The sequence below is a fragment of the Ambystoma mexicanum genome, chromosome 9 (genome assembly GCF_040938575.1).
Source record: "Ambystoma mexicanum isolate Mex_15411 chromosome 9, UKY_AmexF1_1, whole genome shotgun sequence".
Lineage (NCBI taxonomy): Eukaryota > Metazoa > Chordata > Amphibia > Caudata > Ambystomatidae > Ambystoma > Ambystoma mexicanum.
Genome location: NC_090931.1, coordinates 129,141,583 through 129,164,742, shown reverse-complemented (window position 1 = coordinate 129,164,742; position 23,160 = coordinate 129,141,583). Strand labels below are relative to the sequence as shown.

At 46.9% G+C, this 23,160-nt stretch overlaps 1 long non-coding RNA gene across 1 annotated transcript in view; it reads left to right on the top strand.

Moving 5' to 3' along the window:
* The window catches only part of LOC138487738 (uncharacterized), a 73,681-nt gene extending 70,042 nt beyond the window's left edge, over positions 1–3,639 (top strand). The window contains exon 4 of the long non-coding RNA XR_011274535.1: positions 1,499–3,639. This is a non-coding gene — a long non-coding RNA (uncharacterized lncRNA). The remainder of the gene's footprint in view (positions 1–1,498) is intronic.
* The last annotated feature ends 19,521 nt before the right edge of the window (positions 3,640–23,160 follow it).

Sequence of the window (23,160 nt, the reverse complement as noted above, 5' to 3'; positions counted from 1 at the left end):
TTGTCAGCGGTCTCTTTCACAGAAAAGTATTTTCATGTATATGTTTGTAGACACATTTTATTTCTCCATTTTACATGTATTTATATCATTGTAAAATTCAAAGAAGAGTCAATGCTGGCCAACTCATTCTCTGTTACACGACATATTTCAGTGTTGGACCTGCATCAAGAGTCTAGAGCAGATTTTGCTGAATATATAGCTCTGCTGTTCATGTAATGTAATTAGTTATTTGTATAGCGCCATTTCCCATTGGTATGGCCTCGAAGTGCTGTAGGTGAACACCCTTGAGGGACCGAATTCCAAGGTATGGGAAATTCGTCAGAGGAGTTTAGAATGTGTGTGTGCATTTTAGCCAATACGAAGGTAGGTAGGTGTGGTCAAGTCCCTGCTAGTTACCCATGTCGAGCTGGCATGTGGATGGGTGCTGTGAGGTAGTCTGGAGAGTATGCGAGTGCGAGAGACTCATTATTTGTGCAGCTAGACCGAATTTCTGTCGTGGGGGATAGCTGCATTCTTATGGCAGAGGTGTTGTGTGATGTGTCTTACGTAGTGTATGGCAGCAGATGCATGAGGGTGGGTTGGCCGTGCCTTGGGCTATCTTCCAAAGCGTGGAGTGTGATACGTACATGTGTGCCCCGGCTGGTTTCTTGGTTTCGTACGTGTGCTGTGGATTCGATCCTGTGGTCTGCTGGAGTTTATTCTCTCCGTCGCTCAGTACATTTCATGTCGGGTTCATAGCTGCCCCGGCCTACCTGAGAGGTAGCCATGTAGAAAAACATGCTAGTCCTACCTGACGTACTTGCCTGGCAACCATGTCATCTGGAATTCCAGAAAGATGCAGTATGCGCTGGGCAGACTTTATAGAAATTGACCGCATGAATTTGATCTTATTCAACCAAAATATCTGAGAACGTTTTATTGATATCTGAGAACCTGCAATGTTTTTAATCATGTACGTGTCATGTTCTATAGGTATTAGCAGGATGTTGCGATGGTGCAGCCTGCATTTCTCCCTGGATGCCATTTAGGGGTATTCAGGAGTATCAATTGGGCACCTTTTGGTTTCCATAGCAACCTCTTTACTCATTGGACTCAGCTTTCAAAGAGGCACCGTCCCTATCATCTATGCCAGCACGCACAGACAACATTATCGTGTGCGTACGACCACTCTGCCATTGCCACAGGAACCAGAAAGAAATTGATGGATTAAAACACTGTGGCATAGTGACTGATGTCAGCAGCATTATTTAGAGGCCAGCAGGGGGTGCATTGCTAACCCTTTGCTTCCGCTTGCATCGCCTATGTCTGCACTTTATCTACTTCCTGTGATGTCATCAGTGCGGCGTTGCTTCCTCTGTCGCTCCATGTGATGTCGCCAGGTTAGAAATGTGTGTGATATCCCTTTATGCATTGTCATCAGGGAGTCAAATATATGGATGTGAGGTCACATTCAGTAACCTGGGGAAATGACCTACTGTGTATTCTTTTTTTTTTACAGTGACCAAAATGAGTGCTTTATGGGTTGGAGTGGTAGACCTGTGGGAAGAAGAGAACTCAGAAGGCTATGTGGACATCACTCTGCAAAGTGCTGTGATTCCCTCCAATGGCAAGCTCTACGTTATGTTCCACGGGACCACGGTGAAGGCGGCAGAGTCAATCATCAGAAATGGATTCCAACGGTCCAGCGGCGGCACACTAGGGCCAGGGGTCTACGTAAGCAGACAGTTGGAGAAAGCTAAACGTTACCCTCCTGGCATGAGGGGTCAGAATGTGGTCCTGAGGGTACGAGTGAATGTAGGCAGAGTTATAAAGATTGACAGAAAGGGGCACCCACTTCAGACAACTTGGCACAGCCATTACGACACTGCCTGGATACCCCCCATGGCTGGGGTGGGTGTGGGGAAATTAGAGGAGGATTGTATTGCCAATCCCACCCGACTCAAGGTCATTGATGTGGATTACGCTCCATCTCTAGAAATTCTTAATACACTGAAGCAATTAGTACATAATTCATTAGTCAGAAAAAAGAAGTAATGGCGACTGATTTTACTAGCAGGTTGTGGGAGTCTTGCATGAATGATTCCTTTAATAGGCTCACTTTGCAGTTTAGTAGGCTAATTTTCAAGATGGGATGAGTCTCTTCTTCGGGGATTCGTAGTACAGATCTTTACTCTTAGACAAACCTCTGCAAGATATATATTTGATGGTGATAACATAAAAGCTTTGTAGTTCTTAGAAAATAAAACCTGCAATCTTGTCCTTGGTTGCAGAACACAATGGATTTCATCCCCACTTCTGTGTTCCTGACTATATTTAGACGAGAATGTCTACCCAGGGCCTGAATTTTGCAGAATTTTGGATAAATCCCTTTTTTCAGAAATTCTAGTCAACATTGTAGCAATTCCATCGAGCTAGAAATAAGACTTTTCCTATCATTGGGCTAACAATGTTGAAAACTAAAATGTTTCAGGTGAAAATTGAAATGTTTTGATATTAAAGCTGTGGCATTTGGGTGGATATTTGAATTCCTGAAAATTGAAACCAACAGACGCACATCTGAGGATTAAAATCCGGATTTCACTGCCATGGGTCTAGATTTTTTCATTTGGGAAATGTGTGGACAATTGATTTTAGGCCACTGGAAATTCCACAGGACACGTTGTTGGTAATAGCAAAGAAATGTCCTGTTGTGTGCAGGCTTGGTGTTGACTGCAGTTCGTTTTCTTAATTCCAATGAATTCTCTTTAGGCCTCACTGTGATCCATTGACATGATGGACAGCCACTTAAATGTAAGGATCTGTGTCCTTCTTTCTGTCCAATTTGATTTCTTCTGTGGGTGGAGCAAGGGATCTAATTGACATAATGCGTGCTAAGTACCAACTCACATTTCATCCTCCAGCCGTAACCAGCACCATCTCCCCCATACCACGGTAGCACAAAAACACTCCATTCCAAGCACCCTTGATTGCAACCTCAAATCACATGACAGGTGAGCATGAAGCCGACTGGGTCACTGTGTGGACCCACATTTGATAACAAACATGCCCACCCCAGAGTAGCACTCATCGGACACCATGACTGCAAAAACACCTCCAAGCTTCTCTACACAGGGGGAGACTAGTAGTAATAGACAGTGTGCAAGATGGCTGTTCCTGAGGTCCTCAGTAATACTCAGCTTGCCCCTGCAAGCTGGCTGTTACTGAGGACCTCAGTAATACTCAGCTTGCTCTCCCTCTATTCCTACTAACCTCCCACTCCAACCCAAATCTTCTCTTGGAGGTCCCTAAGCGCCAAGAGGTCATGAAAATGGCAGAAATGGCACTAAAGTAAGGCGCATAACAAGACACAGCATAATATGACAACTACCAAAAGAAAGACACAGCCCCACATTGTGCACCAGCTACTCATGGAAACTGGTAAGAGTGGGGGAAGGAAAAAGATGATTTTGCTGATAAGCCTTGCAATTCTGCACTTGTCCAGCTTGCCTTTAATTAATGCACACCCTGGCTTTACCATACACAATGTCCATGCAAGCACAAATGTTTCCTATTGTAACTGTGAATCTTATTTGGAATGTATTACAACCAAATGATTACCATATTAAATATCTTATAATAAATAACTTGTATGCCACCTGTATATGCACATGTGTGTTTCATGGCTTGACTGCAAGCTACGGTATCCACAGGCCAAGCCGCTAACGTAAGTCATCCAGTCCAGTACATGCCGCTGCTGTCTGCATTTAGCTGCAGTCACAGGTTCGAATCCTTGCATGGACGACTCGGCCCGTCATCTTCAATAGGCCATGTCTATTGAGAGCTGAGAAAAACTGTGTAATAGTTTCACCTATCGCGTAAGAGTGGTTAGAAACGGCCGGAATCTAGCACGAATTGCTATACAAAAATGTGAAATCATATCCTTTCTGAATTTCCGCTTTAAATTTGAAAATCATGGTTATGCTTTGGACCATTTTTGGGCTTTGCGTGACTGCATGGCTCAAGTTCAGAAACCTTCGTGCCCTTAAATCGCTAGCTGTGCAAAAGAACGCACTACCCCTCACCTCCTTTCGTGGCCCGTCATCTCTGTTACAGAGTAGCCCTCCCATGTGTGTTGACCCTTTAAAGGGATGAGTCTCTCTCTTGTGCATTACCCTTTTAAGATGGGCCATGGCTGCGTCATGGCCCAAGCTAATAGAAGGGATGCCAGCAGGCACGTGCAACAGGACGGCTGCAGACTCTGAAATGGAATGACTTGAGTCTGTCTCTCATTAAAGCCTGCAGGCCTACTCTGTACAAGCAGGGCCTGCAGGCCAGGTTGCCATGGGGCCCCCTTGCCAGGAAGGCATCCAGGGTCTGCATGTGCTGGTAGGTCTCGACCTGCCACCCCTAGAGGCACAGGGCCTCATAGGTGCTGGTGTCCCATAGCACTTCTGGGGGGGGGCTGTTGCGATATCCATGACCGGCCCCCACCCATTAATCCTCCGACGCACTGGGCCTCCGTGGTACTGGTGTCTCAGTAAACATGCGCTTTGATGCTGTGAACCTGCATAGTATTTACATGCTTTAAGTGGTCTCAGTAAATGACGGTGATGTGAAGCTGTGCTCCTGCAGGTGGTAGGGATGCTCTAAATGGTACCAGTGGCTAACCGTGAGCGTCACGCAATGGTGGCAATTCCGTACCCAGGTTAATAAAGGGTTCTGTAACTTGCGGTCTGACTGCCAACCATCCACCAGAGGTTTTCCCACTGTGACTGTCACCTGAGGGTGATGGGTCGATATGTGATAGGTATATAAGAATATGAGACCATATGTGTGTTAGTAGCATATCCTGTTTAAAGTTGGTCCCACGACTCTGAAGTAATGCCGTTCTGTAAAGGGGGGGGGGGAATCAGTTATGTTGTAATCATGCATGTTTGTTCCTTATAAAAAAGGAGGGATGTTACAGAGTAGCACTCCCATGTGTGTTGTGCCCCTCTCTTGTGGGTTGCCCTTTTAAGGGAGCCCTGTAGGCACGTGCAACAGAACGGCTGCAGACTCTGAAATGGAATGACTTGAGTCTGTCTCTCATTAAGGCCTGCAGGCCCTCCCTGTACAAGCAGGGCCTGCAGCCCCGGTTGCCACGGGGCCCCCCTGCCAGGAAGGCAGCCAGGGTCTGCATGTGCTGGTAGGTCTCGACCTGCCACCCCTAGAGGCACGGGGCCTCATAGGTGCTGGTGTCCCATAGCACCTCAGGGGGGTGCTGGTTTGATGATGTCCATGACCAGCCCCCACCCATCAATCCTCCGAGGCACTGGGCCTCCATGGTACTCGTGTCCCAGAGTACCACCGGAGGCTGGTGTGATGTCCATGACCAGTCCCCCCCCCACCCCCCATAACACTCTCCACAGCCGCGGCCTGTCTTGTCCCCTCTCGATCTCCATGCATCACAGAGAGGATTTTTTGCATTGAATTGCACGCAAAGCGTCCTCGCTGCAATGCATGCCGGGGCCGAGATTAGGTGGACACGCTCAATGCCAGGCTGACCTTGTGCTGCTTTACCATGGGCAGGAGTGAAGGGACTATAGAAAGGCCTGGCAAGTCTGGGGAAGGATGGCATGACGTGAAGGCTGAGAGGGGTGAGATTAAGGGGCGAGTGAATTCCAAGACCTTGCAATTGTAGACTGTCCTCGCAGTAGAAGAGTCCTAGAGACAGCACAGATGTAGACCTAGCACACACTCCTCATTGAGTGGATGGCACTCACCTTGAACTCATTTACACCCTTCCAACAACCCCATGTCTTTTATTGACCTTAATGGGTTCACCCTTGCAGCAAAACATCATCAGACTCTAAAAATAGTGTATATCTTTCTTGACTTCAATGGGGTCACCTGTCAAAAGTTTAATCTCGTTTCCCACACCTTGGAGACACTACAGGTTGAGAGGTGTGCTAGCAAGTGGGAGAGCAAGAAGGGGAAGCCGGATGCTGAGCCCTGTGAGAGTCTAAACTTCTTTAACCCCAAGAGTTGGAGGGCCACCAAAGGCCCAATAGGGTCGAGGAAGACAGTGATCTGTTTTGTAGGCTCGGGACAGGAATCTCCAGGCCATGAAATGTAGAAGCGAGATGTCTTTGTGGTGCAACTGGGAATGTCTGTCTCAGGGCACAAAGTTCTCCCTATTTATTGACCGCGGCGCGCTGCGGTCACCTGACACAGTGCCCATGCACAGTGCCCACGCACACCGTAACATCCCCTTCCAACTCTCCTCCAGAACAAGAACATATAACAGTAACAAAACACTACTGAACCGTGTCACTTATTGTACTTGCGATTCATAACAGCCTACTCCATCACATAGTCCCTCAGCCTCTCTGGGAGTCGGCGGCCAGCGCGCTGGGGATATCTCGCCAGACTGGGTGTTGAGCTGCTGGTGCTTTCTGCGTCAGGTGCGTCGCTGCTCCAGTCGCCTCCCTCTGCCGGCAGCTCGCCTTCTCAATCTTGGTGCGGGCTCTGGTCCTCCTTCCTCTCCGGTTTATCCCTTGTCAATGTCCCTCGGATGCGACGGAACCAGCTGCAGTTTCTTGTGAGGGAAGTGCCTTCACGGGATGCTGTGACCATTGTTCCTTGTAGAGCCGCCACCCTCAAGGGTATTGGGTTGTGGGGCAGGCACAGCTTGTGCATGGGGTTTCTGGCCCTGGCCAGTACCTGATCACCGACTTTCAGTGGTTGCTCAGCCAGGCCACGACAAACTGACTCTCTGGCATTTGATTGCTCCTGTCTGCTTCTCACCAGCGTGGGCTCTAACACTCCGGGCAGCCAAGCCTCGTGCTCCGGGATTGTTAATATTACTTTGCGTCAGAAAAGCGCTTCCCCTGGGGACACAGCTGTGGTTGAGTACAGCGTTGTGTGGTAGGCCATGAGGAACTCTGTGAGTGTGTGCTTTAGTGCCTGACCCCTCTCCAGGGCAATATGGAAAACTTTGTTGAGGGTCCGCATAAACCACTCCACATCGCCATTGGGTGGGGTGAGCATGGTGTAATCCGTTAGTGCTGTACCCCATACGATGCCAGGAAGGTGGCTAGCTCCTCGCTCTGGAAGGGGGATCCTTTGTCCGACCTCACGGACTCCGGGAACCCAAAGGTGGCGAACGCCTGTTTCAGTACTGGGATGCCGGTCCTGGCCACCGTAGAGCTCACTAAGTGTACCACTGGGTACCTTGAGTATTCGTCCAGCAGCACCAGGAAGTGCTGGGACTGGAATATAGTTCCAAAGTCCATGTTGAGGGCTTTCCACGGGGCGTCCACGCATGCTGAGGATGCAATGGGGTGTCCTTTGACACCAGGCGCTTGCAGCAACCGCATCGTCCACTTTTCTTTCCATCTCTGGGAACCGCACCTTTCCGCAGAGCCTCGCCACTACTGACTTTTGGAGGGACACGTCGATTACCATTTGTGTCCCCCGGTGCAGTACGAGGTCTGATCCAATCGTGAGCTTGTTCCTCACTTTCCATAGGCCTCGAGAAAGGTTTGTGTGATGCTCAAGAAGTCCTTCCATCATCTCGACTGCAGCTTCTTTGTCAGTTCCTGCATGCCTGAGTCCTGGCAGGTTGCCTCTGCAACATCAGTGATGGACATGGATCTGGTGATCGCCGCCTGTGTGACCATTGCGACCGTGGCCTCTGTATCGTCCACAGGTGTCTCCTCCCCTCCTGCCAGTCCTCTCTGGTGTCGGGAAAGGTAGTCAGCCGGGTTGTTGGCGCCTGCTCTGAAAGTCACTGTCATATTATTTTACTGCAGTTGAAGGAGCCAGGGCTCGAACCTGATCGTGGGCCTGGCTGAGGTCCCGCCCAAGATGGGGACCAAGAGCTTGTGGTCCGTGACCACAGTGATGGGATGCCCGTAAATGTAGATATGGAAGTTCCTGCACCCCCACAGGAAGGCCAGTGCCTCCCACTCAATCTGCGAGTACCTGCGCTGTATGGCCATGAGTGCCTTGCTTGTGAAGGCAATTGATTGCTGTACACCTGATTCAGAAACTTGTAAGAACAAGGACCTCCGTGGCTCACATCCACCATCACCTCTGACTCCTTCTTCAGGTCAAAGTACACAATGGTAGCATCAACCGTGAGGGCATTTTAGAGGCTTTGAATACCTCTTGTTCCTCCTTGCCCCAGTTCCAGGCCTTGTCCTTCTTCATTAGGATGCATAGTGGTTTGGTGAGGGTGCGAGATTCGGGAAGAATCTCCCCCAAAAGATGACCATGCCGAGATAACTGCGGACCTCAGAGGGTGATGTCGGTGCCGGTGCCGCCTTATGTCCTCTACTTTCTTGGGGTCCGGCGACCGTCCCCCATCGTAAAAGACGAAGCCGAGGAATTCAACCCCTGGCTCCATGAACTTGCACTTCCTCCGGTTCAGGGTTAGTCCCAGATGGGAAAGCCTCACCAGTATCGCTGTGAGTCTGGCCATGTGCTCCTTCGGCGACGCTGAGTATACCAGCACGTTGTCGGTCACATTGAAGACCCCTGGAAAGCCCGGCAACACACCCCTGATGGTGTGCTGGAAGACCTTGGCCGCCGAGGACACCCTGAAGCTCAGCCGCCTGTACCAAAACACGCCGATATGGGAGGAGAACATTGTGATGGCTCTCGAGTCCATGTGTAGAGGGACTTGGTGGTACCTGGCTTTGAGGTCCAACGTCAAGAAGAGCTGCGCTCCCCGTAGGTCCACCAGGATGTCGTCCAGTGTGGGTGTGGGATGCCTCTCCCTCCTGATTGCCTGGTTGGGCAGCCTCATATCCACACAGATGTGCACCTCTTCTGGACACTTTGGCTTGGCCACCACGATGATCGGTGACACCCGGGCGTGGGCCCTTCTACTCTTTTGATGATGCCAGACTTTTCTTTCTTGACAATCTCGGCCTCTACCTTCTGCCACATGTGGAGTAGTACGCATCAGCAGCACAGGGCCACTGGTTGGATAGTTGGGTCGACGTGCTGCCACACCTCTTGTCCTTCAAGGCAGCCCACTCCCTAGAACAGGCCTGGGAACTGCAACAGCAGGCAACCTATGTCTTGGCGGTATACCTGGAAGGCAAAGTGCACCAGTCCAAGGTCTTCCGCGGTTGTGCAGCTGAGCAGAGTCTCTTTTGCCACCGGCATCACGTAGAACTTGGCTTGTATCGTGAAATCTTTGTGCTGCACTGCTGTGACAAAGAATCCATCCAGTGGTAGGGCTGAGGACCCCCCATATGTGAAGATGCGAATGGTCGGATGCTGCAGCAATGGGGGCGCAGGTAAGAGCTTCCTGAATTCAGCCGCTGGCATCACGTTAACCGAGGCTCCGGTGTCCACCAGGATCGACATCCTCGTGTTTATGATGATGATGGAGCAGCAGGGCTCCCTTCGCTGTTGCCACGAGTCCAGGCATATCGCTGAGATAAAGAACGCATACTCTATGTCACCTACTCCTTTCATCCTCGCTAGGGAGGCGGGACCTGGCCTCCCATTATCCTCCACTGTGGCTACCTGCTGATACAGAGGCCTGGGCGATGTCCAGGGCGGTCGGGATGCCTGGGCGGATTGTTTCAGGAGCCTGGGACAGATGGCGAGTCAGTGTAGGTAGCCTGTAGCACAGTGACAGACTTGGGAGAAGACAGTGTGAGAAGCTTGGAACTCATAGGCACGAGGGCGAGAGACCAAGGGGCTGCCAGTATAAGGGCCCTGAGACACATGTACAGTCAGTGTCAGAAACACAGGACATATGGAGAGAAAGCGTAAGGAGCCTGTGGCTCATGGACAGACAGCAAGGGAATCTTGGGACTCATAGAGACACTGTGTGTGGGGTCTATGGCGAAGAGACAGACAGTGTACTCACGGACAGTCATTGTCAGTTTCATCAGGGTGATGTTTTGTAATGTAGCAATGATCCATGGCTATTTTCTGCTGCTCACTGGTGACATTCAATTAAAATTCCCGGCCACTGTACATCTGCATCACGACTCTGAATCTTGAGTGGACCATGCTGTGCCTCAAAATGTAGTTGCTCCCAAGTGACATTGGTTTGGCAAGTGACATTATTAGTTTCTGTTGTTGTCTGAGTCTTTATGCTTTGCTTCCTCCTGGGCCTCTAACATATTTAAAGAAAAACATGCTCAATTTATAGCACACCTACAGAACATATGATTTATAAACAAAAAACTTAATACGAGTAAATTATACACTAAACAAATTCTTTAAAAGAAACTGGTTTTGTCACAATTACACTTTGTAAGGGAAGAGAGCTCAACACTCTCCACCGACCCACAGAAGCTGAATGAATTCAACCCTCCCACCGTGGTTGGCACAGGCACCTGACAAATATATATACAGGTCACCACCTGGCAGCCAATGGGGGGGAAGAGGGATTAGGGAGAGGTTGTGGATAGGGTGGGGAAATAGGAACACTGGTAAGAGGGTAAGGAAACACCTAGATTGGATAGGAATGGGGGGAGCACAGGGTAAACCCTAACCTATCTGAACATATTTTTACATAGTCATATAACTCAAGTCCTGTGTGGCTACACACACACACACACACACACACACACCTATATACCTGTCTCCTGGTCCTACCTAGTCAAGCACACCTTAATACATGTACCCGATAAACATGAACACATAGAGAACAATGTGCTTTAAGCAGAATGAAACAAACAAATGGGAGACATCCCAACATGAGATGACAAAACGCATGGTCTCTTGGGCAGGCATAAGCAACACATGAAGAAACATAAAATAGCACTCTGTAGCCAGCACTAGTTTGCAGCACTAGCGTGGCTTCCCAAAACTGACACGTGTTTTCTCAGCACACATGATTCTCTGATACCAGGATTACTTGTCTATCCTCGTGCTAAGCCCATTTGCTTTAGCACCGTAAAGTCTGTACTTCCTTAATTGTCAAAAGTTCCAGCAAGGCACATATAACCATAAAGCAAACCCATGCCTCGTGCCCGCATTGTAAAATCACTCCCCCGGTTCTTTAGCAAGGATTCTCAAAAGCATATAGCACACATAACTTCCTGTCCGTCTGTTATGCATCGACGGCGGACTTGGTCGGTTTGGCACCGTTGGCGTCACATCTCGTCAACATATCGCTTTAAACCCAGGTTGACGTATAGTTCTTCCAAAATGGCGCATCGAACTGAAAGTAACAGTCTAGTCCTGCAGAATGGCGGACAAGAGGCTCCTCCCTCTTTCCTGGAGACGGTACATCTGAAGCAGAAGCCAGGAGGAGGGTGCGTTGCTACTGCTTACTGTAGCTACGTTACGTGAGTAATCGAATAGTTTCGAACTTTCCTCCTGCTTCCCTACCTTTCCGCAACTCCTCTGCTTCTTACCTTTCAACTCCTTTATATTTCCAGGTTTTCTTTTCCTCCGCGCCCACCGAGCGCAGAGAGTACTCCCACGGCCCCGAGCTTATCGCAGGAACTCTTTCAAGCAGCGTTCCCCGTAGCTAAGGAAGATTCTTTTCAAGTAGGTCGCGTACCTCGTCAGATACTTGACTCCCATCAGGCTACTTTTTGCTGTTAGTAATTCTCGACCCTTTCAGGTTGTGTTCCTTTCTGCTAAACGAGGATTCGTGGTATCAGACTACATTTCCCATAACCCCTTCTCCACAAGTCACAAACCTTGTCCTCGTCAACTTAGGTAAACTAAACTCCTCAATAGGTATTCTGAGTAAGACTTCCTACTCCCTTCTTGCAAACCTCTCTTTTTCCTTACTCTTTTACCCAAAGGAGTCAAGCGTGTTTCAAACAGCAGGACTTCACATCCTTCTATTCTCCCGTTCCAACAGAAATACAGTCCGGAAAGGTATCCTCATTTCCTATATCCTTTGACATACCTTTCCATCAAAAACATCTTAGTAATTCTCTCCTTATATTATAGTTACCTCCACGTGAAGTAGAATACACCTGCTAGACATTGGGGATCAAACTACGCTCTCTAGCCACGCACCCCAATTTCTACTGACCAGCGCTCTCAAGCAGCCCAGGGTTTTTTCCCTTTCGAGGGTTTCCCTGCTGTGGTCTCCAAGAGCTTTAATTACAAGCGCGAGGAGAGTGCGGCAGGTGAACTTTCATCACTTCCTGCAGCTCCGAAGACAAGGTAGGCTGTACTTTGATTGTGTTACCCATCGGCCAACATCAAGAGTGAGAAATCGATCATTTGATTGGTATCCTTTAACAACTTAACAGATAGCAACGCCTGATATCACCTAGTGTTGGCGGTTGGAGAACGCAACCGAGTGTAGCCCTACTATGGAGCAACAAGTGCAACAGTTGGTTTCGGCCATGCAAGCATTATCGGCGGAAATGCAACAACTTAAACAAGAAAACCTCAGTTTACGTCAGACTATAGGGCAGTCAGGACAGAGTTCAGGGGTTCCCCCGGGTCCCTTGCCTTGTGGCAGATTTGATGGAAACCCACATATGGTGAGAGAATTCTTAGAATCCTGCACAATCCAATTTACTTTCAAAGCAGCGTTTTTTCCTACCGACAGGGATAAGGTAGGTCACATGATCGCCCAGATGACGGGAGCCGCTTTGGCATGGGCCACTCCTCTTGTTATCAACAACAATCCCATTCTCGACTCTTATCCTGCCTTTTGTAATAGTGTTAAAAGTATGTTCGGGAGACAAGAAGTTACCATTGTATCCCAAGAGAAGCTATTGGATTTAAAACAAGGAAATCAAGATATCCTAACATACATAACCAAATTTAAACAAATGGCTGCAGACACCTCTTGGGCAGACGATGCTCAGATCACCATATTTAGGCGAGGTCTTTCTGAGGAACTTCAAGACGAGGTATCCAGAGTAGCGAGACCACACAACATGGCCGAATTCATTTCCTTAGTAATGCAACTGGATTTTCGTCTACAAGAACGGAATAAGGAGAGAAGGAAGGGACGTACTTTTAGACAGCTGACAGAAGGTGGTACTTCCTCAAACAAAGGCACTTCATCTGAAGAACCTATGCAGTTGGGGACTACCAGAGGCCCCCTTTCGGCAGAAGAACGAGTTAGGCGAAAGACACAGGGACTTTGTATGTACTGTGGTTCCAACACCCATACTGTGAAAGAATGTACTGTGGCTCCACAAAGGAAGCCGGGAAACGCCAAAGCCCGACCGTAAAGGGAACGACGGGGCAGGGCTTTCTTTCAGTTACCGGTTCCCTACTTTAGAAGGAGTCTCATCCTCCCAACTTCATCAATAATTCCATGGTGGTTCTTGAAGTATCCTTGTCTTGGAATAACATTAGATTAGAGAGAGTATCCGCATTGATAGACAGTGGCGCTGCAGGTAACTTTATAGATGACTCTTGGTCTAGAAATCATGGGATACCCAGAGAAACCAAACACGTGGAAATCCCAGTTGAAAGTGTAGATGGTAGTCCATTAACATCTGGCCCTATTAAGGAACAGACTTGTTCCCTTGGTCTTCACATATCTGCCCACCAAGAGATAATGGTCCTTGATATAATTCGCACTGCACATTATCCGATCATACTCGGACTACCTTGGTTGAGGAGACACAACCCATACATCAACTGGTCAGCGGGTAGCTTTTTTTGGGTTCAGAACATTGTGTTCATCACTGTCAAGAAATGAAAAGATCTCCAGATGACAGCATTTCCAGCAAGATACTTAATCAGGTTTCTTCAATACCCCCAGAATACCAGATGTACCAGTCAGTATTTTCTCAGTCAGAATATTCATCTCTCCCACCACATCGAAGGGACGACTGTGCTATCGAATTGCTTCCCGACTGTCCCTTGCCCTTCGGTCGCATGTATATCCTATCAGCCAAAGAGAAGGAAGCCTTAAAAGAGTACCTTCATACCCATCTACAAAACGGTTTGATCACGGAATCAACCTCCCCAGCGGCCGCGTCTTTGTTTTTCATTCCAAAGAAGAACACAACGGAACTTCGTCCGTGTATCGATTATAGAGGACTAAACAAAATCACAGTACCTGATAAGTACCCCATGCCGCTTATACCAGACATCTTGGAGGCGATCAGAGGAGCCCAAATCTACACTAAACTCGATCTACGGGGTGCGTATCATCTGATTCGCATACGTACTGGAGACGAATGGAAGACAGCGTTTAGAACGCCCTTTGGACATTTTCAATATCGTGTAATGCCCTTTGGCTTGGCAAATGCCCCCGCAGTCTTCCAAAGGTTTATGGATCATGTCTTTTCAGACATTTCTCTTCATTATGTTATCGTCTACTTAGACGATATACTGGTGTTTTCTCCTTCCTTGTCCGAACATATACGACATGTGCGTGAAGTCCTACATCGATTGCAACAAAATCACCTATTATGTAAACTGGAGAAATGTGAGTTCCATCAAACAACTGTCGCCTACTTGGGTTATATTCTATCCCCTCAGGGTATCGCTATGGATCCAACAAAAGTGTCAGCCATCATTGAATGGCCCTCACCAAGATCGGTAAAGGATATCCAGAGATTCCTAGGTTTCGCAAATTTTTACAGGCGCTTTATACCCCATTTTTCTAAGCTTACCATGCCTTTAACTCATTTGTTGAAAAAAGGAGTTGCCTTCAATTGGTCTTCTGAGACACAAAGGTCTTTTCAAGACCTGAAAGGATTGTTTACTGCTGCACCTATCTTATCGGTCCCTGATCAAAGGAGACGTTTCATTGTGGAATCCGATGCTTCTCATCACGCCATCGGCGCTATTCTTTTACAACCGGACCATAGAAACAATGAGAAACCCATCGCCTATCTTTCCAAGACTCTGACCCCTGCGGAACTGAACTATACAGTCCTCGAGAAGGAACTCTTGGCCATCAAACGTGCCTTTGAGGAATGGCGCCATCTCTTATTAGGAGCACAACATCCTGTTGAGGTGAGAACGGACCATCAAAACCTCCGCACCTTACAATACGCGCAAACCTGCAACAGCAGACAAGAGAGATGGGCACATTTCTTTTCTCCTTTTCGCATCGTTTTCACCTTCATTCCAGGAAGAAACAACCAAAGGGCGGACGCACTATCTCGACGGGATCCCTGGGAGAAGACAGCTTTTCAACCTGAACCTTTGTTTCCCAAGGCGCTTTTCATTTCAGTCCTCCATAACTTCTTGCAAAGGATGAAAGACCGAAGCAAGATTTGGCTCCCTTCTAACCCCGAGATTATCGCACGACATGGTCTTACACTTAGCAAGGGATTGCTGTTCAAAGATGAAAAGATGTTTGTTCCGGAGGAAATCCTGCAAAAAGAAGTCTTACGACTCTGTCATGATTCTCGTGTTGCTGGACATCGGGGTTTTGTAAACACTACGGAATTGATCCAGAGACATTTCTGGTGGCCTTCTCTGCAACAGGACGTACGACTATACATCAGTTCCTGCCCGGTCTGTCTTCAAACCAAGTCATCACGTCAACCCCCCATTGGTGAATTGACTCAAATGCCACTCCCCAATAAGCCATGGCAAATAATCTCCACTGACTTTATAGTGGATCTCCCTTTGTCAGAGGGTTGTAACACGATTATGGTCACGGTTGACTCTCTGACCAAGATGGCTCATTTTATTCCTCTCTCTTCCGTACCTTCAGCAAGTACGATGGCTCGAATTTTTCTGGACCGTATTTTTTCATTGCATGGACTCCCTGATACTATCATATCAGACCGTGGTCCGCAATATACCTCCAACTATTGGCGCCACCTGTGTAACGCCTTAGGGATCTCACGAGCCCTGAGTTCGGGCTACCACCCACAAACCAATGGGCAAACCGAGCGTCTCAATCAGACCCTAGAGGGTTACCTCAGATGTTACATATCGTCGGCCCAAGACAATTGGAAGGAACTTCTACCGTTAGCAGAATTTGCGTATAACAACGCACAACATTCCGCAACCCGTTCCAGCCCCTTCTATTGTACATATGGATTTCATCCGTCAGTATTTCCTGCTTCTCTACCTCAATCCCTGCCTATTCCGAATTTGGAGAAAATCGCTGACGGAATCCGACAGGGACACGCCAGAGCGGTTACAGCCCTACAAGCTGCCCAAGAAGCAAGCAAGAGGCAAGCGGACAGACACCGGACTCCAGCACTGCTTATAAATATCAGAGACAAAGTATGGTTGGCAAGCAAGTTCCTGCCCAGAAGACTTGTCCCTTCCAAATTGTCGCCTAAATTTTATGGCCCATTCACTGTATTGGAAAAGAAGGGAGCAGCGGCTTATCGTTTACAGTTACCATTGTCATGGAGTCGCATTCACCCTACCTTTCATGTGTCTCAATTGAAACCGGATGTGAGGAGTCAATTTCATCCTAAACACTCTGGTATGCCTCCCCCTGTTTTGCTAGACTCTGCCCCTGAATACGAGGTGTCGGGTATTTGTGACGCCCGCTACTATCGCGGGGTTCTTCAATTCCTGGTGGACTGGAAGGGATATTCCGTGGCTGAGCGCTCTTGGGAACCCGCTTCAGCGGTTCATGCCCCGCGCCTGGTTCGCTTGTTTTACAGAAATCATCCGGGCAAACCGGGGGGTTCATCCCTTGGAAGGGGGCATACTGTTATGCATCGACGGCGGACTTGGTCGGTTTGGCACCGTTGGCGTCACATCTCGTCAACATATCGCTTTAAACCCAGGTTGACGTATAGTTCTTCCAAAATGGCGCATCGAACTGAAAGTAACAGTCTAGTCCTGCAGAATGGCGGACAAGAGGCTCCTCCCTCTTTCCTGGAGACGGTACATCTGAAGCAGAAGCCAGGAGGAGGGTGCGTTGCTACTGCTTACTGTAGCTACGTTACGTGAGTAATCGAATAGTTTCGAACTTTCCTCCTGCTTCCCTACCTTTCCGCAACTCCTCTGCTTCTTACCTTTCAACTCCTTTATATTTCCAGGTTTTCTTTTCCTCCGCGCCCACCGAGCGCAGAGAGTACTCCCACGGCCCCGAGCTTATCGCAGGAACCCTTTCAAGCAGCGTTCCCCGTAGCTAAGGAAGATTCTTTTCAAGTAGGTCGCGTACCTCGTCAGATACTTGACTCCCATCAGGCTACTTTTTGCTGTTAGTAATTCTCGACCCTTTCAGGTTGTGTTCCTTTCTGCTAAACGAGGATTTGTGGTATCAGACTACATTTCCGTAACCCCTTCTCCACAAGTCACGAACCTTGTCCTCGTCAACTTAGGTAAACTAAACTCCTCAATAGGTATTCTGAGTAAGACTTCCTACTCCCTTCTTGCAAACCTCTCTTTTTCCTTACTCTTTTACCCAAAGGAGTCAAGCATGTTTCAAACAGCAGGACTTCACATCCTTCTATTCTCCCGTTCCAACAGAAATACAGTCCGGAAAGGTATCCTCATTTCCTATATCTTTTGACATACCTTTCCATCAAAAACATCTTAGTAATTCTCTCCTTATATTATAGTTACCTCCACGTGAAGTAGAATACACCTGCTAGACATTGGGGATCAAACTACGCTCTCTAGCCACGCACCCCAATTTCTATTGACCAGCGCTCTCAAGCAGCCCAGGGTTTTTTCCCTTTCGAGGGTTTCCCTGCTGTGGTCTCCAAGAGCTTTAATTACAAGCGCGAGGAGAGTGCGGCAGGTGAACTTTCATCACTTCCTGCAGCTCCGAAGACAAGGTAGGCTGTACTTTGATTGTGTTACCCATCGGCCAACATCAAGAGTGAGAAATCGATCATTTGATTGGTATCCTTTAACAACTTAACACCGTCCCCGCCTTGTACTTATCTTTAGTCCAGGAACCCCATGGGACTACCCGGACGAAGAATGCGCAGCAGATTAGAAGGCCTGGCAGTGTCTCTGCCCTACGACCTGCGTGGCACTGATCTGCAATCCGTCAAACTACCATGTCGGTAGCGAGCAGCAAAACCTCCTTCTTCAATGCCTGAAATACAAAATAAGCCGCACCTGCACTGCGCCGTTGCCGGCTAATAAGCTGTTCTTAATTATGGTCAGCTGGCAACGCGTGCATAACCAAAGAACTACATAAGAACTCTAAGGCTGCTGGGAAGTGTAGTCTTTGCATCCCGTAGCTCAAATGCCACTTCAACGAGCAAACTGTAACACCCCAGGGCTGCCCCAGCCCTTATTTCTGACAGGTTTGGTGTTTACCTTTTTTTTCTTAATTTGCTTTGAAACAGTCGACTTCTATTTGCCGACCACAAGACCTAGCTGAAAAACAGCATTTCGACAATGTCTAAACCAAGCAATTTTATTTTCCACTTAAAGAAACATATATACGCATCTACAAATAGAACCTACTTTACATACATAAAACAATAAAACATGTTATAAATTACTTGCCAATCAAATGGGATGATAACTGAAGTTGTACAATATGTTATGTATGTACCTCTGGTCCATGTGTCTCTTCAATTTCGACCACTTCAATGGCACACTCCTTGGACATAACAATTCATAAACATTTTTTTTAAATGATTAAACAAATTGAATTTTACAATCTTTGATCTCATAAAGTACTTCTTGACAAAGTTGATTTAAATGATCATCAACCTTAAACGATAAGGTTAGTTGTAATGCAATGTGTATATTCTTATCAAGATAAAGTCGAACACTGTGTACGTGTGACATTTTCAAAATATATATGTTAGATTTGACCTGATAACATTCCGAGATGTCACATGAAGTTGTTGTGAGATCATCCTGCAAAACATGGTGATTACAATGTTAACCAGCATTGGGTAGGCAGGTAAATGTTAGGCTACCGCCAATACTTGTAATGAGGCCCACTGTCTGTAAATTAGCACTTAGGTTCATTTCAAACAGAATATTGTTAATACACAACTAGCAATATAACACAAATTCCCACTATGCATAATTCATACTCCAGACCGGTTGCAATTGAGGAAGGGAATGTCGTTTAAGTTCCAGCGTCCCCTTATAACATATCAATTGTTATAATAAGGATGTAAAAGCAAAATTAAAAGAAAACATCAGATGCAGAAGATGGTCCCTATTGAGATTCAATCCTACACGCCACTTTGTATCGATAGATGATATTATACATGATAATCTTCATTATGTTTAAATTCGAAGTAGGCCACATACACATAGAGTTCAGTCGCATCCAAGGGATTAGTATAAAAAAATGACTTGTTAGGTAAGTGAGGTTGCTGTTGACTCTGGAATAGTGGTCGATGTTGAATCTCGGTCCTAAATTCAATGTATATATTCATAACAGTGTTCAATATAAAAGGTACATTAGTATTATAAATTAAACCTCATTGTACGCTCTGAAATAGGTTTACGTGCATGTTGCTTGGCCTCACCATTTCAATATTCAATGTGTCTGTGGTTTCCTCAGTGGTAACTGTCCGTACTTTCATCAGCGAGCTCTACGTAAAGAAAGACATGGTAACCAACAGATCTAACAAATAAACCGTTTTTTAAACGACGCTATGTAATCTTTTAGGAAGTTTTCCATTGCACTGATTTATGAGAGTATCCCGAAAGTGGGGATACACAACGTAGTCTAAAGTGAAAAATGTATAAACTACAGTGCATTGTGTCGCAAAGGCAACTTGTGTAATATAAAATTGACTGAAATATTCCACAAAAACTCAAAACCGCTCATCACTTTACCTTTCCCACACACTATTTCAATAGATTGAGAGATCATTAAAGGGATGGTCTAGTAAAAATTTTTATTTAAAAAATAGATAGGCAACATAAAAAAAAAAAATACTAGCATTCTCCGTTTTAAAACTTCCTATGTAAAATTTTGAGCTACTCAAGCTCAAAATTCGCAAAAGCAAGCACATGGGCACATCCATTTTGTGAAATGGATGCCCCGCCTGTGCTGGCTTTTGCTTTTGCGGCACTAATGAAGGAAAAGCCAGCCAGCTGTAATAAACAAAGGCTACCGCTGGGAGGCTTTCCCTTCATTAGTGCTGTAGGCGGAGGACGGGGACCGGAGACCAGAGCAGGAAAGCTGCAGCTGAATCTCGGTAAGTGCTATTTATTTATTTCTTTTAAATAAGCACTAGCTGCGGTTTTTTTTCTAAGTTTTCCGGGCTGGAGGAGCCCGGAAAACTTAGAAATAAAACTGCAGCTTTAAAAACATTGTATTTATGTTTGCGGTCGCTTTTGAAGCGACCGCAAACATAAATACAACATTATTGTGTTGGAAAACGCTGCGGTTTTTCTTTCCAAGTTTCTCAGGCTCCTCCGGCTCGGAGGAGCCTGAGAAACTTGGAAAGAAAAACTGCAGCGTTTTCCAACACAACCGCGTGTGTTTCTGCCTGCTGTGGCTATCACTTTGGGTCTCCGGTGCTCCCAGGGCAGCACCGGAGACCCAAAGTGAAAGCCACAGCAGGCAGAAACACACGCGGTTATGTTTACATGCCGCGTAGTGTTTCTACCTGCAGCTGATTTCCCATTTGGGGCTCTCGGGCTCCCTTTGGGGAGCCCGAGAGACCCAAATGGGAAATGCTAAATGCTGCCTAAATCTGCTTTCCCATTTGGGGCTCTCGGGCTCCCCGGGAGCCCGAGAGCCCCAAATGGGAAAGCAGATTCAGGCAGAAACAACGCGGTTGTGTTGGAAAACGCTGCGGTTTTTCTTTCCGAGTTTCTCAGGCTCCTCCGAGCCGAGCCGATACTATCACCCGCGAGACCACATCCCATCCTACTAGAACATCCCAGACGCATTGCGTCAACATCCCACACTTCAAACAACAAAGAGCAGGCGGGGTGAGCTTCCCAGTACTCGCTGCAAAGAAATGGAATGCCCTGCCTTTATCTATAAGAGAGGAACCCTCTTACCCCCAATCCTGCAATAAAGTCAGGGTCTGGCTCCATGAGTAAGACCTCACTCCAATAGCTCTACCATGACCTCCATTGTATATATGTATTATATTTCTTCATGTCTGATGTATATATGTTACTTTCTTGCATTATTCTATTGTTTTCCATGCCTGTATGTAACTGCAGCTTGTAAGCACAGTGCCATGATGCCCAAGGGCTTGGTGCGCTTTACAAATAAATAATCTAAACTAAACTAATTGTTGGAATGTCCATAAGATCTGTTAAAAAAAGTTTAAAAAAATTACAATTAATAAAGTATCACTGTGCGTAAAGCAACCATCACATAGCTTTGTTTGTAAACCTTTTTTTTCTTTTTTAAAGCCCTGTAACCTGGTCTAATCATGCAGGCTATCAAATCAGTCAGAAGTAATTGTTCTACAGCAAGCCGAAACATATTAGTAGCCCACTGAACACAATTTGAGACACCTAAATAAAACATGCGTTCAAAACATGGACTACGAAACATTAGATTTGGCTACAATACTCTGTAATGTTATGTGTTAATTCCAGAGATCAAAATTCATAAAACGCTTGATAATGGTGAAGTCTTTGAGATAAATTAAAATGAGAACACTCTGTAGATTGAGTATACAGCAAAAGAAATGTTACTAGCAGCGATCAATGAAACAACAGAAACAGATAGTTGACCCACCCTTACCTGGATGAATACCTGAGTCGATTCAGCAAGCCAGGTAACAAGTGGATAGATGACGATATCCATTGTAGATGGCAGAGATGTTTTCTTGGTAACTATCAAGGTGTTTATAAAGGCTTTGAAAAGTGCCAGTGTTTGACATCCTCATTCCCATCCACCCAGCCCCGTCTGGAGCACACAACCACAGGTACCAACTGCCATTGATATAGGAGGGGGGATGGATGTGGATGAGGCGAGGCAATAGGCCCAGAACAATGCTCAAGGGACACAAATATGTTGATTGCTTTGACGGGGTCTTCAAAGGGGAGTCTGGAGACACTGTGTCTGGGGTGGCCATGTGGACAATGGTCACTGTGTGAAAGAGCCCTTTGAGGTGTACATGGTGTGGGGCACCTTGAGCGTTCCCATCCACCCAGCCTCCTCGGGAGCGCATGGCTACAGGTGCGAACTGCCATTGAAACCTGAGGGGGGATGTATGTGGAAGAGGCGAGCGCAATAGGCCTGGAACATATTCAAAGGCAAATGCAAAAGGGCGACTGGCATATAGGGAACTCTGGAGATTACCTGGCAGGCCTCTGCACCCGTGCCTGTTTTGTGTGATAACCTATTTCATTTCCCAATGTTCTCATAGGAAAAGGTTTGGGCTTGCTGAAAATGTGTAATAAGAGGCCACTTTGAACATTATTTCCAGGACCTCTTTTGGTTCCCAGTCCAACCCTGCACATACACATGTGGATTGCAGGTACGGGGTCCTAAAATGGGAGTCTGCAGACACCGGGTCTGGGGTGGCCATGTGGACAATAGCCCTGTGCGAAAAAGCCCTTTAAGTTGAACATGGTGTTTGCCACCTTGTTCGTTCCCACCGATCCAGTCCCCTTGCAAGCGCTCGTCTACAGGTGCGAACTGCCATTGACACTGAAAGGAAGATGGATGTGGATGCGACGAGTGCAATAGGCCCGGAATCAATGTTCAAGGGAGACACAGATATGTTGATTGCTAGGATGGGGTGTTCAAAGGCGAGTCTGGAGACACCGGGTCTGGGGTGGCCATGTGGACAATGGTCCCGTGTCAAAGAGCCCTTTGAGGTGTAAAGGGGGTTCAGCACCTTGAGCTTTCCCATCCACCCAGCCCACTCCGGAATGCATGGCCACAGGAGCCAACTGGCATTGATACCGAACGGGGGATGGATGTGGATGCGTCGAGCGCAATAGGCTGACAAACTTCTTTCATGAACGTCCTAGACATTGGACGTGTTGTTGAATTACTGAAAAAGTCAAATAACTATTCATAACCATTAATTTCTTTATATTTTATTTAGTTTGGTAATGTTGATGGCACAAACAAACTACAAATTATATTGATGCAGTTGAGGGACTGTGCGTAAATATCCTTTGTATTGTCTGGAATCACTGGGGAATGTATTGCGAATGGCTTGGACAACAGAGGCAGGTATTACTCATCGAACACGGAATACAAGTCTTCCATGAATCCACCATGTAAAGGCACCATAGGCCACAAGCCTGTACCACCTGTGCAAGAGAAACATAAATAGTTTACTTGAATGAACCAGATCATTTTACTTATTTAGTTTGCAATGCCTTCTAAATTCAATGGCATTGCTACCCTTAAAAACGTAGCTTTGAGAACAAGGTACTTGTGAT